This window comes from Canis lupus, chromosome 35, assembly GCF_048164855.1.
Source record: "Canis lupus baileyi chromosome 35, mCanLup2.hap1, whole genome shotgun sequence".
Lineage (NCBI taxonomy): Eukaryota > Metazoa > Chordata > Mammalia > Carnivora > Canidae > Canis > Canis lupus.
In genome coordinates this window covers 21,237,137-21,254,479 of record NC_132872.1, presented here as the reverse complement: position 1 = coordinate 21,254,479, position 17,343 = coordinate 21,237,137, and the positions used below count along the sequence as shown (strand labels likewise).

The 17,343-nt window shown below is 30.9% G+C and overlaps 1 pseudogene; it reads right to left on the bottom strand.

Moving 5' to 3' along the window:
- Positions 1 to 4,208: 4,208 nt before the first annotated feature.
- Positions 4,209 to 4,688, bottom strand: LOC140625195 (U1 small nuclear ribonucleoprotein C-like; annotated as a pseudogene).
- Positions 4,689 to 17,343: the final 12,655 nt, after the last annotated feature.

Sequence of the window (17,343 nt, the reverse complement as noted above, 5' to 3'; positions counted from 1 at the left end):
TGTAACTAAAATCATACAGTATTTGTCTTTCTCTTACTTATTTTGCTTAGTATAATAACCTCTAGATCCATCCATGGCATTATAAATGGCAAGTTTTCATTCCTTTTTATGGCTGTATAGTACTCCATTGCAAATCTATACCACTCTTCTTTATCCATTCATTTCACAATGGGCACTTAGGTTGCTTCCATATCTTGGCTACTGTAAATAATGCTGCAATAAACATAGGGGCACATATACCTTTTTGAATTGGTATTTTTGTTTTCTTTGGGTAAATATTCAGTATGGTAAATATTGGATCATATGGTATTTCCATTTTTAATGTTTTGAGGACTCTCCGTACTGTTTACCACAGTGTGGTTGTACCTATTTACATTCCCACCAACAGTGCCTGAGAGTTCCCTTTTCTCCACATACTCACTTGCACTTGTTTTTGTTTTTGTTTTTTGTCTTTTTGATTTTAGCCATTCTGATTGGTGTGAGGTAATATTTCATTGTGTTTTTGATTTGCATTTCCCTGATAATTAGTGATGTTGAATATTTTCATGTGTCTGTTGGCCAACTATATGTCTTCTTTGGAAAAATGTTTAGGTCTTCTGACTTTTTTTTTTTTAATTAGATTGCTAATTTTTTGGTGCTATGTTGTGTAAATTCTTTATATATTTTGGATATTAACCCTTTATTGGGTCTATGATTTGCAAATATTTTTACTATTAAATAGATTGCCTTTTTTGATAGTATTGATGGTCTCCTTCACGGAGCAAAGGTTTATTATTTTAGCATAGTCCCAATAGTTCATTTTTGCTTTTATTTCCCTTGTCTAGAGAGACATATCCATAAATATGTTGCTAAGGCTGATGTCCAAGAGATTACTACGTATATTTTCTTTTAGGAGTTTTATAGTTTCAGGTGTCACATTTAGGTCTCTAATCCATTTTGAGTTTATTTTCATGTATGTGGTAAGAAATTGGCCCAGCTTCATTCTTTGCTGTCCAGTTTTGTCAATCAGTCTTTTACTGAAAAGACTTTCTTTTCCCTATTAAATGTTTTGCCTCCTTTATCATAGGTAAATTGACTGTATAGGTGTGGGTTTATTTCTGAGCTTTCTCTAGGATATACATTTTAAATAGGCATAATACAAATTTAATTTAAATTGATGTAAGAAATATTTCATGCAAAATTAACTAAAAGGAAACTATACTAATATCAGACAAAATAGAAATTAAGCAAGAAGCGTTGCCAAATGTAAAACATGATTTTTAAAAATAGTCCCACAGAAGTTTTACGTTGATCATTTTTTTTGCCTGAGATATAAAATGCAATTTTTCTAGAGTTTCCTACTTTAGAGAACATTTGAAAATGGAGATATAGTAATTTTATACATTATTTTTAATTTCATTTGTAATTGCGGTAAAACAATGTGTTTAAAGGATAAAAGATTAAATATAACAGAAATATGCCAAAATCCTAAGTCTGTAGACTGTTTAAAAAATCAAACATAAGTCAGTAATGATATAAAGAATTTGAAATAATCATCTAGTTATTGTATTTGACTAAATGACATATAAAATATAGTACACTAATTTAATTGTATCATAATCTTTTAAAATACACATGGAATATTCACCAAAGGTAAATATATGCCTTTTTCCAGCTTTATTGAGATATAATTGACTGTAACATTGTATAAGTTTAAGATGTACACTGTGATTTAAAATACCTATATAATGCAAAATGATTAACATAATAAGTTTAATTAACACAGACATCACCTCACATAGTTATATTTGTGTGTGTGGTGAGAGCTTTTAAGATTTACTCTTAGCAAGTTTTAACTATACAATATAATATTGTTAATTATATTTGCCTTGTACATTAAATCCTCAGAGCTGACCTTCTAATGGAAAGTTTGTACCTTTTGAACACTTTCACCTATTCCTCCCTCCCACCTTCCACTTCTGGAAACCATTAATCTATTGCATGTTTTTATAGTTCAGTTTTTCTATCCCCTATGGAGCTGGGATCATACAGTATTTGCTTTCTCTTTGGGACTTATTTTGCTTAGCATAATACCTTCAGGATTCATCCATGTTGGTGCAAATAGCAGGATTTTCTTTTCTTTTATGAATGAATAATATTTCATTCCCTTTATATAGCACTTTTAAAAAATCCTTTCATCCTCTGATGGCCACTTAGGTTGTCTCCCATGTCTTGGCCATGTAAATATTGCTGTAGTGAACATGAGAGTACAGATATCTCATAGAGAAAGTTATTTCATTTTCTTTGGACATGTATCCAAAATGGGATTTCCAGATCATACAGTAATTCTATTTTTACCTTTTTTATTTTTACTTATTGTGAGAAATCTCCACACTATTTGCATTGTAGCTATAATAATTTACATTCCCACCAACAGTGCACAAGTGTTCCTTTTTCTGTACATCCTACCCACCATTTATTACCTCTTTTCTTCTTGATGATAGTCATTCTAACACATTTGAACACTACTGTGGCTTTTATTTGTATTTCCTTGATGATCAGTGTTGTTGAGCACCTTTTTATATAACTGTCAGCTACTTACATATCTTCTTTGAAAAATGTCTATTCAAGTCTTCTTTAATAGAATGTTTGATTTCTTTTTTGCTATTGAGTTGTATGATTTCCTTATATGTATTGAATATTAACATCTTATTAGATATATAGTTTGCAAATATTTTCACCTATTCTCTAGGGTGTCTTTTCATTTTGTTAATTGCTTCTTTCACTGCATAGAAGCTTTTTAGTCCAATGTAGTCTTACTTGTTTATTTTTGCTTTTGTTCTTTGTGCTGTTGTAGTATCCAAAAAATCATTGCCAAGAGCAATGTCAAAGAAATTTCTTCTTTCTTTCTACATTTTATTCTAGTAGTCTTATGTTTTTAGGTTTTATATTTAAGTCTTCTTTTAATTTTGGGTTAATTTTTTGTGAATGATATAAAATAGAGGTACAATTCTTCATTTTTATGTGAATATCCAGGTTTTTAAACACGGTCGAAGATCAATTTTTTTTCCTCTGTTTTTGGTTTCCTTATCGAACATTTGTTGACTGTATGTGTATGGGTTTATTTCTATACTCTTGATTTTGTTCTAGTGGTCTATGTGTCTGTTTTTATAATAGCACCATACTGTTTTCATTACAGTAGCTTTGTAATGCAGCTTGAAATTGGGAAGTGTAATTCCTTCCTGTTATGTTCTTCTTTTTTAGGATTGCTTTTTCTATACAGGGTCATTGTGGTTCCATGTGAATTTTAGTATTGTCTTTTCTATTTTTGTAAAAAAAAAAATCATTGGACTTTGATAGGGACTCCATTGAATTAAATACTAGCTTTAGGTAGTATTGACATTTTAACCATATTAACTCTTCTGACCAATGACCACAGGAATTCTTTCCATTTCTTTGTGTCTTCCTCAATTTCTTTCATCAATATCTTATAGCAGTACTGCTTCTTAAAGAAAGTCTAAACAAATGTTATAATATTTCATACTTAAAGATGTGTCATCTAATAGCAAAAGATGCAGGTATAACATGTATATAATTGTGATTGGAGGGGATCCCTGGGTGGCTCAGCAGTTTCGCGCCTGCCTTTGGCCCAGTGTGCGGTCCTGGAGTCCCGGGATCGAGTCCCGCGTCGGGCTCCTGACATGGTGCCTGCTTCTCACTCTGCCTGTCTGTCTCTCTGTCTATCATAAAAAATAAAAATAAATCTTTAAAAAAATAATTGTGATTGGAAAATATAAAACACTTGGAAACTAAATGATATACTTCTTAATATTCATGTCAAGGAAGAAATTATAATGAAAACTAGAAAACATTTTAAGATTAATGTGTATATTTTACACAATATGTAACCTTGTGGGATGCACCTAAAGCAATAATAGAGGAGAATGTATAGTTCCAAGTGCATACATTGGAAAGAAAGATGTTGGATTCATTTTTTTTTAACTAAAACAATTGACAATTTTATTTTCACATTTCACAATACAAATGAAAATTGCCTTTTATTTTTGTCCCACTACTCCCCTACGAAAACTATTCTCTCTTTGATAGGAAGGGGGAGCGAGTCTTGCTCGTCATGCTATTAGAAAACACCCAGAGTCATAGCACCATGACCTCCTGATGGAAGTACAACAAGTAATATAAAATGAATATAAAGAGTTTCCTGTCTCTCCTTATCTGTCTGGTTGAGTCATTCCTGGCCGAGTGGGCACCATCATGGGGTGGGCAGGAGGTCTCATTGTTGGGGGCGCAGGCATCATTGGCATGTAGCCTCCCATAGGTGGCCTCATTCCAGGAACAGTTCCCACTGGCATCATCCCAGGAGGAGGAGGGCCCATCATTGGCATCACGGGAGGGCCCCCATATGGGGCGCTGGCATCATACCAGGATGAAGAGGACCCAGGAGACTGGGGGAGAGGTGGGATCATTGTCCCTGCAGGAGGAGGAGCAGAAAAAGCAGTAGAAGGTGTCTTTCCATGTTGAAATGCAGCTGTTGTTTTGTTGATCAGGTTCTGAGCCTGCTCTTTCATCCATTTCTGATAGTAGTCTTTCACAATCTCTTTGTGTTTCCTACCACTGCAGTGTGTCTTTCTCACAAATGGAGAGTCATGGGTGAGGTATGTGTTGCAGTAGTCACAGTAAAACTTAGGCATGTTGCTTTGCAGGCTGTTGGCCACTCCATTCTGCGCCACCTGGAAATGACAGATTCAATTACTTAGCCTTCTAACGCATGACACTAGAAAATGAAAAACATCAAATCATATCTAAGGGATGTAGAAGAGAACATAAGAGAGATAAATGCAAAAATCAAAGAGATTTTTAAAAATATGTAAAATAGAGAAAACAATACAAACAATATGAGGAAATAATACAAACAAGCTAATACAAATAATACAAACAAGCTAATACAAATAAATTTGAAAATTTGACAAACTAGCTAAACATATAAATTCCTCGAAACCACTTAACAAACAAACAAAAATTTTTCATGGTCTGCAGTCTATTAAAGAATTTAGATCTGTTCCTGAAAACCTACACAGACACACAAGCACACGCAGATAGCCTCATTATTTAATCCTTCCAGGTATTTAAGGAAGAAATAACACCAATCTTAAACTTTTCCAGGAAGTAGCATAATAAGAAACACTTTGTAACTTTTTATGTGGTCAGAATTTCTCTGATTTCTGTATTTCATGAGAATATTAATAGTAAAGAAAATTACAGAGTAATCTATGTCATGGACAAAAATTTTTTTACAAGCTATTAGCAAAATAAATCCAACACCATTTAACAATTAAATTATTATAACCAAAAAATATGTAATTCAACATAATAATTATATCCCATCTGGATTATTTTTTTAAAGAAAATGGGTGATTCTATGTAAATGCAATAAGCAAAAAATAAGAAAGGCAATCATAAGAAAGAATAGTCCTATAATATTCTATCATACTGATGAGACCAATATGAAACTATCACAATTAAAACATTGTAGTACTTGCATCAGATGAGAAAACTGCAAATAGAAATGTTCAAAAGCATTTTCGGAACCAGAATGCATCAGGGAACAAATGTATGTTTGTTTTTTTGTTTGTTTTAATAATTAATGTTTGAACAATGATATATCTATATGGACAAAGACATGTCTGGTCTTATATGAAATAGACCTATACCATTAATAAAAATTCATATATGATATATTGCAGCTAAATGTGAAATGTAAAATTGAATATTTTAGAGGAGAGCATTTTTATGACATAGAAGCAGTCAAATAAAATTCTTAAACATGGAGCAAAATCCACTAACCATAAAAAAGAACGTGATTAATTTATGTGGAAATTGGAATTTGTGGTTCTTCAGTAAAAAGCAAAAATGCAACCCATAGAAGAAAGGCATTTGAGATGTATGTTCTTACGTATCTATAGATATATATTTGATTAAAAAACTCATATCTAGAATGAATAGAAAACCACTACTATTGAATAAGAAAAGCAGAAAAATTGCCAGTAAGTCCAGTAGAAAAGTAGTCAAAGAACTTGCACAAATACTCAAAAACAAAGTATACAAATTGCCAAAAATATCACTTACTTCATTAGTCATCAGGGAAATGCATATTTTAACCAAAATAAAATATATAAACACATACATACACATTCCAGATATTTAATAAACTATGCATGTAAAATACAGAATGTTAGTGAGAATATGAAACAATCAGAACATTAATAGTGTGAATGTAAATTGGTACAGGTACTTTGCAAAGCAGTTAAATATACACAGAATTGATGTCTAAACAACTATACACCTAGGTACATTCCAACAGAAAGGCATACATGTGTTCAAGAAAAGGCATATGTTTGAAATCCTGGGAACTCAACAAGTAGGTAAAATGCATTAATTTCAATGTATAGACACATTTATGTGTTTTCTTTCTATATAACAAATAGTGACAAAGCAGATCAGAAAAAAAAGAAAAAAAAGAAAGAAAGAAAGAAAGAAAGAAAGAAGAAAGAAAGAAAGAAAGAAAGAAAGAAAGAAAGAAAGAAAAAGAGAAAGAAAGAAAGAAAGAAAGAAAGAAAGAAAGAAAGAAAGAAAGAAAGAAAGAAAGAAAGAAAGAAAGAAATTCATGGAACAAAAAAAAAAAAAAAAAAAGAAAAAAGAAATTCATGGGACAAGTCATTCACCAAGATTGTAAGGAGACAAATTGAGGCAGGAATTTGGTGAGTTTCTTTAATAAGAGTATTTAACCTTCTATGCCTTCTTCTAGGAAGAGTAACACTTGACCTCATGAATTATTGGTCCAGTTTTTTAGAAATAGTAGTTTGTTAGAATCAATATAACTCTGATCATTGATTTTTTTCATATTTATCCCTTGAAAATAAATGATATTAAAGGACATTAAAACATTCTGTTGATTTCAAATTCAGGATTAATCAATATCAAAAGAAGTTTGCATGCAGAAAAGTCTACTATGTCAGTCAACTTAAAATTTGCTGTAGTAACAAACAGCTTCCAAATTTTAGAAACTTAAAATAAAATATTGTTATATTTCTTGCTCATATTACATGTCCTCTTAGGTCACATACAGTTCTGCTATAAATATTCTTTAACTACTACTCAGGATAAAGGCTGAGCCGATACCTGGGATGCCCTGTTAATGTAGTAGATAGAAAGAAAACATGATTGAAAACATGACTCTTAATACTTTGTCCAGTAAGTGGAACAATTTACTTTTGCTATTTTATTTATATATTTTTAAAAATTTTAAATTCCAGTATAGATAACATACAGTGTTATATTAAAGATTCAACAATTGTTCTTGTTTTATGGGCCAAAGCAAGTCATATGGACAAGTTTGACATCAGTGGAGCAGGAAATTATAATTGTTGGATAAGGAAAGGCATTGGATATTTTCAACAATATTGAAATCTACCATAGCTATGAGAGAATAGCACTCAGAGAAACCATAGTTGAGTCATCAAACTATGACCTTAAACTGTTTAAAAGCCAGGTCATTAAGAGCTTGGTGCAAAATTCATGTATATATTATAGATGCATACATAATTGTTTCACAGCAGATGGATGAGGAAATCAACCAATTCTTCACAAAGCTGTGAAAATAATGCAATAGGGCAAGAAACTAAAATAATGAAAATGGAGGTTGAAAAAATAAGCAAATATTGAGTGGAATGAAAATTTAAGAAAAAAAATGGTAATTAAAAAAAATTTATTAAAATGAAAAATAAAGATGATAAATAAAATGATTGGTAATTTAAAAATTCTTATTAAAATGAAAAATAAAGATGATAAATAAAATGATTGGTAATTTAAAAAATTCTTATTAAAATGAAAAATAAAGATGAGAAAATAAAAGGAAACCTAAGGGAAATGAAAATAAGAATTTAAAATTTTGATACAATAAACAATAGAGAAAGATATATAAATGTATTGTTCCTATTACCTTCAATTATCAATTTTAGAAGAGCTGTTGTAGCACTGGAGAAAATTCCAGAGGATAGCAGTAAATAAAAACTAGTAGTAGAGTTAGAATTCATTCCCTTGTTTCTAAATCTGATGGTAAGGTGGGGTAAGTTTGAAATCTTGGGAACTCAAAAGGAGCAACAGAAAAGATTGAGTTCCCATTATTCAATTGTAGTGCCGGATTCAGGATAATGTTGTTGAATGCTGAAACTATTTACAATTAATGAATCTCGCCCATAGAAGACAGGAAACAGAAAGACAGCTGTGGCTGGAGGACATCATTTTGTATTTTATTCACATTTGTTTTAGAGCTTTGCTTATGAAAGGAGATTTATAATCACAAAATATTTTTTAGAACTTAATCTTGAAAGAGACTAACGATTCTAGTTTTCTTTGGTATTTCACATTTTCATGAAATAGCAAATTGTAACGTAAGAATCTATAGCAATAGGAATGGACATAATCGTTTTGAAGATATTGAAGCAGAAAACTGCAAGTGAAACTTGAATTTTGACATATTGGGCCAGGGAATTGAGAGTTATTTTAAATGATGATATTAATTTTCATGAGAAGCAATCCGACCAAAATGGGATCCAAAAGTAGACAAGGCTGACTAAAGGATAATGCTAAAGAGAAAGGAAAGAAACCAAAATTAAATCATCAGGTAAACCTGAAAACATTCCACAGAAACATTCCTCATGAACAATTACTATGATAACTATATTATAACTCACTGTGATTTCTATTTTAAATGATACCCTTACCTCTATTATCTGTCTCATTCTTCTTGGGGTAAACAAATCTCTAAAGGTTGTGATCTATCCATTCAGACCTTTAACACCGTTCTCACACAAATATGTGCAAACTTTTAATATCTGAATGGTAGCTTGCTCCTTTCTTCCTTCCTTTCATCTTTTTGTGTTCATGAAAATTTTTATATTTTTTCTCACATAATCTTCTTTCTTTCTTTTTTTTTTTTTTTTTGCCACTTCTTTATTTCTTGTTAAATGACTTCTAGAAGTTTTATAGTTTCAGCATTACTGTGAATGGGATTTTTTTTTTCATTTTTCCTTCTGACTGATTATGACTCCTTTGGAAAAAAATCTGATATCCTGTTACCTTGCCAAATTAACTTATTAATAATAAAGTATTTTATTATGTGAATAATCATATGATTTCCAAATAAAGATAATTATCACTTCTATTTTATGATATTTTTGTAACTTATTTAATTTTCTTTTAAAATTTTATTACTAGGTATAGCTCACAATATTGAAATATAATAATGTCCCAACGTTTCATAATGTATTTAGAATTATTCACATCTGTAAACTGATTTTTGTTATTTAGTCATATTTATATTGTTTGCCTCAAATCTGTTTCACTTAAATGCTTATTATAAGTAAAAGAGGAGAAAATGTAGTATATTCATAATATTGTATGCAGTTATAAAAAAGAATGAGTTACATCTATACCAATTTAATAAGAGCTGAATTTTATCAGGTAATTTTTTCTAGTATATGTTATGAAAGTAAACACCTGCCATCATTTTTCTTAATATAATGCATTATATTAATCTCTTACTTGATGTTGACTTATCTTTCATTCCTGAAATAAATTATATTTTTCATAGGATAGTATAGTAGCAATTGTCCTAGGATATTCATTATATTCTTTATGAATTGTTAAATTACAAATTAATCTGCAGAAGTATCCATATGTTATCATATTATCATTGTTAAAATATGACAAGCGTTCCACTTAAAACAAATTATGTGTTTGCATATTTGATACCATTTAGTTAACACTTAGATAATTTGATGGTATAGATACGTTATTTCATACCCTGATATTTATATTCTGAATTAAGTTGAATCTGGATAATAATTCTGAACATTTTACAAGTTTGTCAATAGCACTAAATTAGTTCACATGTATAAAGTACTTAGAAAAATGTCTAAACATAATAAGCATCAAAACATGTTTGCTTCCCTGTTTTTTTTTTTTTTTTTTTTTTTCTTCCATGTTTGGCTGCTTTGGTGGTGGCCAGGCAGAGGCAGAAGTTTGGGATTTACAAAAAATAAATTTTCCCAAATCAGTAAGACTGAAGGAAGAACGAAAAAAAAAATTGAGAATATTTGTAGGACAGTGACAATAATTTCCTTTGTGGAATTTAATTTGGTTGAGCATAATAGTGATACAGAAGATAGGAGATGGGGAGTGAAAAATTGTTGAGACAATGGATTTGAAGACCTAACAGTGTAAAGGAGTTTCATATTTAGTGTATTAGAATAAAATCTGTAAAAAGTGGTGAAGGGGAGCAGGCAGTGTTAGAGTGTAATATGCTTCAAATCAAGATAATGGAAGCAGTGTGATTTTTGGTGTTGATGAGATATCATGCCCATAGGGGTAAATACTTGAGACGAAATAGGAGTCATTCATTATCTTTAAGAGAGATAAATCCATCTTGTTTTTCTTTAACATGGACTTGACTTTGCGGTTTTCTGTTTTCCATTGTTACTGGCATAGTAAATATTGATCATTGTCTTTCTGTTCTAATTGAAAAATTTCCAAAGATTGATTTTAATTTTATTTTATTAACAGCTTTTTAAATAGAGCAATTTAAGGTCACAGCAAAATTGAGTGGAAAAATAAAGAATTCTTGCATATTTCCTCTCCTCCTATACACAGCCTCTACTACCATCAGCATTCCATTGTGATGCATTTGCTATAACTGATAAACCAACATTGTCACATCATTATCAAACAAAACCCATTTGTGCATTAGGCTTCACTCTTTATGATGTACAATCTAGGAGTTTTCACAAATGTGTCCACCATTTGACTTTTATCCACCATTATAGTATCATGCAGAACAGTTACACTGATCTAAAAACTCCTGTGCTTCACCTATTCATCCCTTCCTCCCTTCATGACTCTAGAAACCACTGATATTTTTACTGTCCCCATAATTTTGCTTTTTCCAGAATGTCATCTAGTTGGAATCATATAGTATGTAACCTTTTCAGGTTGACTTTGTTCACTTCAATAAGCATTTAAAGTGACTCCGTACATATTTATGGTTTGATAACTCACTTATTTTTAATGCTCAGTAATATTCCAAAGTTTGGTTGTACCATAGTTTATTTACATATTGCTTCTTTTCACCTTTTGGCTATTATGAATAAAGCCATTATAAATACAAACATGATAGAAAAAGATAGGAAGTGACTATATCTGTATCTCTATGTCTCTTGATCTATATAGATATATCTCTACATCTACAGATATAGATATGGAATATATATCTAGGGATCCCTGAGTGGCGCAGCGGTTTAGCGCCTGCCTTTGGCCCAGGGCGCGATCCTGGAGACCCGGGATCGAATCCCATGTTGGGCTCCCAGTGCATGGAGCCTGCTTCTCCCTCTGCCTGTGTCTCTGCCTCTCTCTCTCTCTCTCTGTGACTATCATAAAAAAAAAAAAAAAAAAGAATATATATCTATAGAGGGAATGAATTAGATATTCTGCTTCTGTCAAAAGTAGAGTAACTAATATCAATGAACATTGTCATGGAAAACAGCTATAAAATCTGAAATTAATTGGATCCCTGGGTGGCGCAGTGGTTTGGCGCCTGCCTTTGGCCCAGGGCGCCATCCTGGAGACCCGGGATCGAATCCCACGTCGGGCTCCCGGTGCATGGAGCCTGCTTCTCCCTCTGCCTGTGTCTCTGCCTCTCTCTCTCTCTCTCTGTGACTATCATAAATAAATTTTAAAAAAATTAAAAAATTAAAAGAAAAGAAAGAACTATTTGATGGGATTGTATAACAACCAGTAGGACTGTGACTTGAACATCTATTTATCATGGATAGCATGAAAACAATATGAAGGTAACCTAAAGAGTAAAATAGAGTATTTGCAATTATATGTTTGTACATATACACTCGAGTGACAGCTAATTCATCTGACAAATAACTCTGAATCAGAATATATAAGAACTGTTATACATCATCAAGAAAAAGACAACCCCCCCCCAAAAAAAAAGAAAAAAGAAAAAGACAACCCCCAGAAATTTGAACGGTTTCTTTAAAAAGAAGATATTTAAATGGAAAATAAGCATATGAAAATTTCAAAGTGTTATGAATTATTAGAGATATGGCAATTAAAGCTACTTTGTAATAACTCTACGCCTAACAAATTGATAAAGAACCAAAATGACAAGTGTGGAAAAGATGTGTGGTAACTGGATCTCTCATATAATGTTATTTAGAATGTAACTTGGTATAGCTATTTTAGACAACTCTATGGAGGTGTCTGTTAAAGATGAGCATGGGCATACCCTTTAACTTGACAATTCTTATTCTAAGTGTACACCTAAAAGAAATACCTGCATATGTTCACTGGTAGAAAGGTACAAACATGTTCATATAAACATTAGCCATAACAGTCTAAACCTTAAAATGTATTAAATCTCTACCAATAGTAAAATGGGTGAGTAAATTATGGGGTCTTAATAAAATGAATTGTGAAGTAGTAAAAGAATAAGCTACATGCAACAATAAAGATGGAGCTCTAAACAGATTATTGAGTGAAAGAAGCTAGGTACAAAAGAGTGCATTCTTTACAGTTACCTTTGTATAAAGGTCAGAAAAAGATACAATTAATAAGGTAGAAGCCAGGATGATGTTATCTTTGGTGGAGTTAATGACTGGAAGAAGGCTTAAGAGTCTTGAGGCATCACTAATAGTTCTTGTACTGACTAGTGTGGTGTTTTCTTAGGTATGCTCACTTTGTAGAAATTCATCCAAGCTATACTTAAAATTTACTTTTTTCTCCATATCACAGTAACATTATTTACAACAAAGGAATGTATGTAAGGAGAATAAAGGGTAATTATAGTGGATTATGTAAAAGGTAATATTTGTTTGAGATAAGGTAGTTGCAGGGACATCTGGGTGGCTCAGTGGTTGGGCGATTGCCCTCGGCTCAGGGTATGATCCCGGGATTCCAGGATGAGTCTCTCATCCGGCTCCTGGGAGGAGCCTGCTTCTCCCTCTGCCTATGTCTCTGCCTCTCTCTCTCTCTCTGTCTCTCTCTCTCTCTGTCTGTCTCTCATGAATAAATGAATAAATACTTAAGAAAAGAGAGATAAGGTAGTTGCAGTAGAAATGTAAAACATGAGGAAGAACTAGAATTGACAGATCTTGTTGACTAACTGGAGGTCAGATGACAGAGAAGCTTTCAATGTGTTTGTTGACCCTCTATCCAACCTTTGTCCTCTACTAGGCTCTTCCTTCATTGTAACTGTTAAAGAAAGATAAATTAATTAAGGCAAAAAAAAATGGCTAAAGGTTTATAGTACCCTAAACAAATTCATAAAATATACCAGAAAAATGAGCTTTACTATTTGCCAATCATTAGCCTCTATAATAGTCATGCTTATCATAAGAACAAGTCAAGCAATATGGAGTCATATGAATAACAGGTTAATTTCACAGACTGTTATATTGCCATCAAGAGATAGATCAGGTCTTAAATTCCAAAGAAGTTCTTGAACTCACAGGCACAGATGTTTTCTATATAGCTGTAGGGACCAGCTGAATGTACCTCCTGGACCTCCTACTGGTTTTTATTGCATGATTTTGCTTAGTGTAGTGATTTTCAGGAACCTGTTTATTGTATTATAGGAGAACTGATGATACTTAGATCAAAATTCAAGGCCCCTAAGACTCTTCTTTATTGGACTCTGCCTCTCTGACCATATCTATTACCACATCTGCTCTTACCCAGGCTGTACTAGCTCTCATAATGGTCTTCTCCCTCTTCCTCAAAGCTATTTTCACTTTCCTTCTTTAAATATTCTGAACAAACTATCCATTATATTTAAAGTCTTGTTTTCTAAGATATTGGAATAGCTGCCTCCTTTTGTCATCCAAATTTCATGTAAAATACCACCTAATTTGGGATACTTTAACTGGCCAAACATTTTAGAGTAGCTCTCCATTTTTCTCATTGTGATGGATTGTTTCCCTCCAAATTCCCCCAAACTCCAAGCCTCTTTATATCCACACACTTTGCAATAACACTTAATCTTCTATTGAGAGCTGTAGTCTGAATTGACCTTGCTTTGACCAGTGGAATAGGAAGAAAATGACAGAGTGTCAATTTAAGCATAGTCCTGAAGAAACCTTGCTCTCTTGAGATCATGTGAACAAGCTCAGGGTAGCCTGCTAGTGACAAAAGACACATAGCCCAGTCACACTTGTCACGCAAACTGATAGCAGGCCAGATGTCAAATATCTACTCTGGCTATCCTAGATGAGTAGCTCTAGTCAGCTTACCCAGTCACATTGGCAAGCCCAACTGAGATCAACTGAGCCTGGCTCACATCATCAGAGCAGGCCAAATGAATCAGACTGAATTATAATAAATGCTTACTTTAAGCCACTAAATTTGGAAAGGATTTTTTTATACAGTAATAAATGATATGAATAACTTTTATTTTTTAATGATTTAATTATTTGTTAATTAATTTCATTACTGCCTTAAATAAATTTTATGAAATGAGCACCTATCTTTTTTACTACTCTATCCCCAGAGTTAAAACATACATATATATCAGTATTTATATTTATAACAATAATTATATCTATTACTATTTATTTATCTTTTGTGATGAAGTGGTTTCAAAGAATGGTAACCAAAATATTATCATGATTTTCTTCATTTTGAAGATTTATGCTTTTGGTACATTTTGTTTGACGTTTTCCTTATTTTTTTCATGTAATTTGTGTTTTAAAAATGAACATTCATTTATTTTTAAATCCTAAATTTATTCTTGAAAATGAATTATTCCAGAAGTCATATACAAATCTCAATTACAATGATAATTGTGGATGGGTTAAATTCTATCAAAAGGTAAAGAAACTTGAATTACATAAAAATATTTGAATTTTTAGAAACATCTAAAAATATGATTAGGAAATGAAATATTTAGAATTATGTCAAAAATACTTTAACTAAAAATAAGATAAAAATTGATATTAGAAAGATAGAATTCAATGGAAAGGTGTTAAACCCATTTAAAAATTTTAAAGATGTGAAAACTCATTGGATTTTATTAAAAGGCAAAAGAATCCTTCATTCTGAGGAAGAGTGTAAAGTACTATGAATATATACATTTGTGAACATTTTTAGGCAAATACATAGAACTGCAATTTAGAAAACAATATTTTATAGGAATATAACTGAGAAAAATGCTCAAACTAAGAGTCAACAAAATAATTTGCTCCAAAAAATATAAAAATAAATAATATAAATAATAAAATCAATAGCTAGATTTCATCTCTATGAGTATTTTATATGGCAGAGAAGAAGTCAGTTCGTAATTTTCATAATAATAAGACAACAAAATACTAAGAAATCAAAAAGAATGAATAAACACACAAAAGAAAAACAATGACAATGGGTTAACTTTAAAAAAATGATAAAGAAGGATGAAAGGAAAATATAAACATGAGTCAAAAATGAACTCATTCATTAAAACAAATTTAAAACCAAGATTATAGCAAACAAAATGGTAGGATATGGCAAATGTATATGTAAATAAAAGTTACAATTCTAAATATTTTAAATATGAAATGGAAAAGGATAAATTTTTCAAATCCAACAACCAGCTAAATAACCAAGACAATAAATACTAAAATAATAATAATAATAAAATAACAAAAGTAAAGTAGAATGAAGACATGGGTGATTTACAAAACAATAGCACAAGTAACAAATCTAGAAAATAGGTCTTCTGAAGACTGCAAATATTAGACATATTTCTTGCAAATAAATGGATAAAGCAAATCACAAATACATGCAATATCAATGAATAATGTAATATAACTGTACAGATTAAATACATTTCAAAAACAAAAGAGGATTGTGTCCATCAATTGACTGTAATTTAAAAATCATAATGAACTATAGAATATTCTAAGGAAATATTTGTTATCAAAGTTGTTAATAAAAGAGACAAAATTTAAATGTATCACTATCAAGATGAAATAACAAGCATCAAAAGAGCAAATCAGCTTTCAATACCCCTGTTTGATACTGATTCCAAAAAGATTTATTGAGATTTTCATAACATTTTTAGGCATTAGATTAAGTCTACCTTATTAGAATTGCTTAAAAAGAAATAAGATTGCTTGAGCATACAGAACAGTTAAAAGCATTTCTCACTGTAGTTTTGAACTCTGCATATGTCTTATAAGCTTTTAAAAGGAAGCACATTTAAAAGCACAGACAAAACTCTGTATAATATACTAGTGAATTAAATTAAGTACCGTGTTCGGAATTAAATATACCAGGATCAACTTGTGTTTATCCCTAAAATTCAGGGATGATCTAATTAGGAAATTCATTAGGTACAAATTAGATTAAAATAAGCTAAACATAGATTTGATCAAATTCAACATCCATTCCTAGCGAAACAACAAAACCAGAACAGGCTATTTTTCCAATATAATAAAATAAGAATTATATCAAACCAAAAGCAATAGTCACGGTTAACATTTAAATATTCCACTGACAAAAACATTTCTATAAAAAATCAAGTACAATACTCAGGATGTTCACTCTTACTCTAAGTCAATGACATAAGAAAGTAAAATAATAAAATAAATATTGAAAAACAAGAGGAAATATTTTAATACTGCATATTTGATTGTCTATTGAGTACCTCAAAAAAGGGTATTAAAAATATTAGTCTCTTTCAAAATATTTTAAATGTAATTTTCCTAAATGAAATAATCAGCTATAGAAGATAATAAAAGATCTCATTAGTAAATGTCCAAAATAAATAACAAATTTAATGACATCTACAAGAACTCTAGAGAATAGAGATTTACCAATGAACAAAATGATTTAAATAAATGTAATGGAAAAGCAAATCCCTTGATAAGAATGCTCAATATTGTCAAAAATATATTCTTTTCATATGAGCCTATTAATCATTTATTAGATTTCAACGAACATTCCCACTAGATTTTAAAACTGAAAAATAATGATTCTTAAGTTCATCTAGAAGTATGTAAAAAGATACATGTACAAAAGGTTGTTGGGAAAGCTTGATATTTCATATAATAAAATAAGCTACAGTTTTATAGCAACTGAATCAATGGGTGCAATTATCTTGAAGTTCTATAGTATATAATAGATATATTAAATTGAAATTCAGGAATATATTCAAGCATAAGATATAAATGTAGCATTTCTTTTCAGTATGTAGAGGACAGATTTCTTTTAAACTTAATGCCAAAACAAAAGGTCAGTTGTATA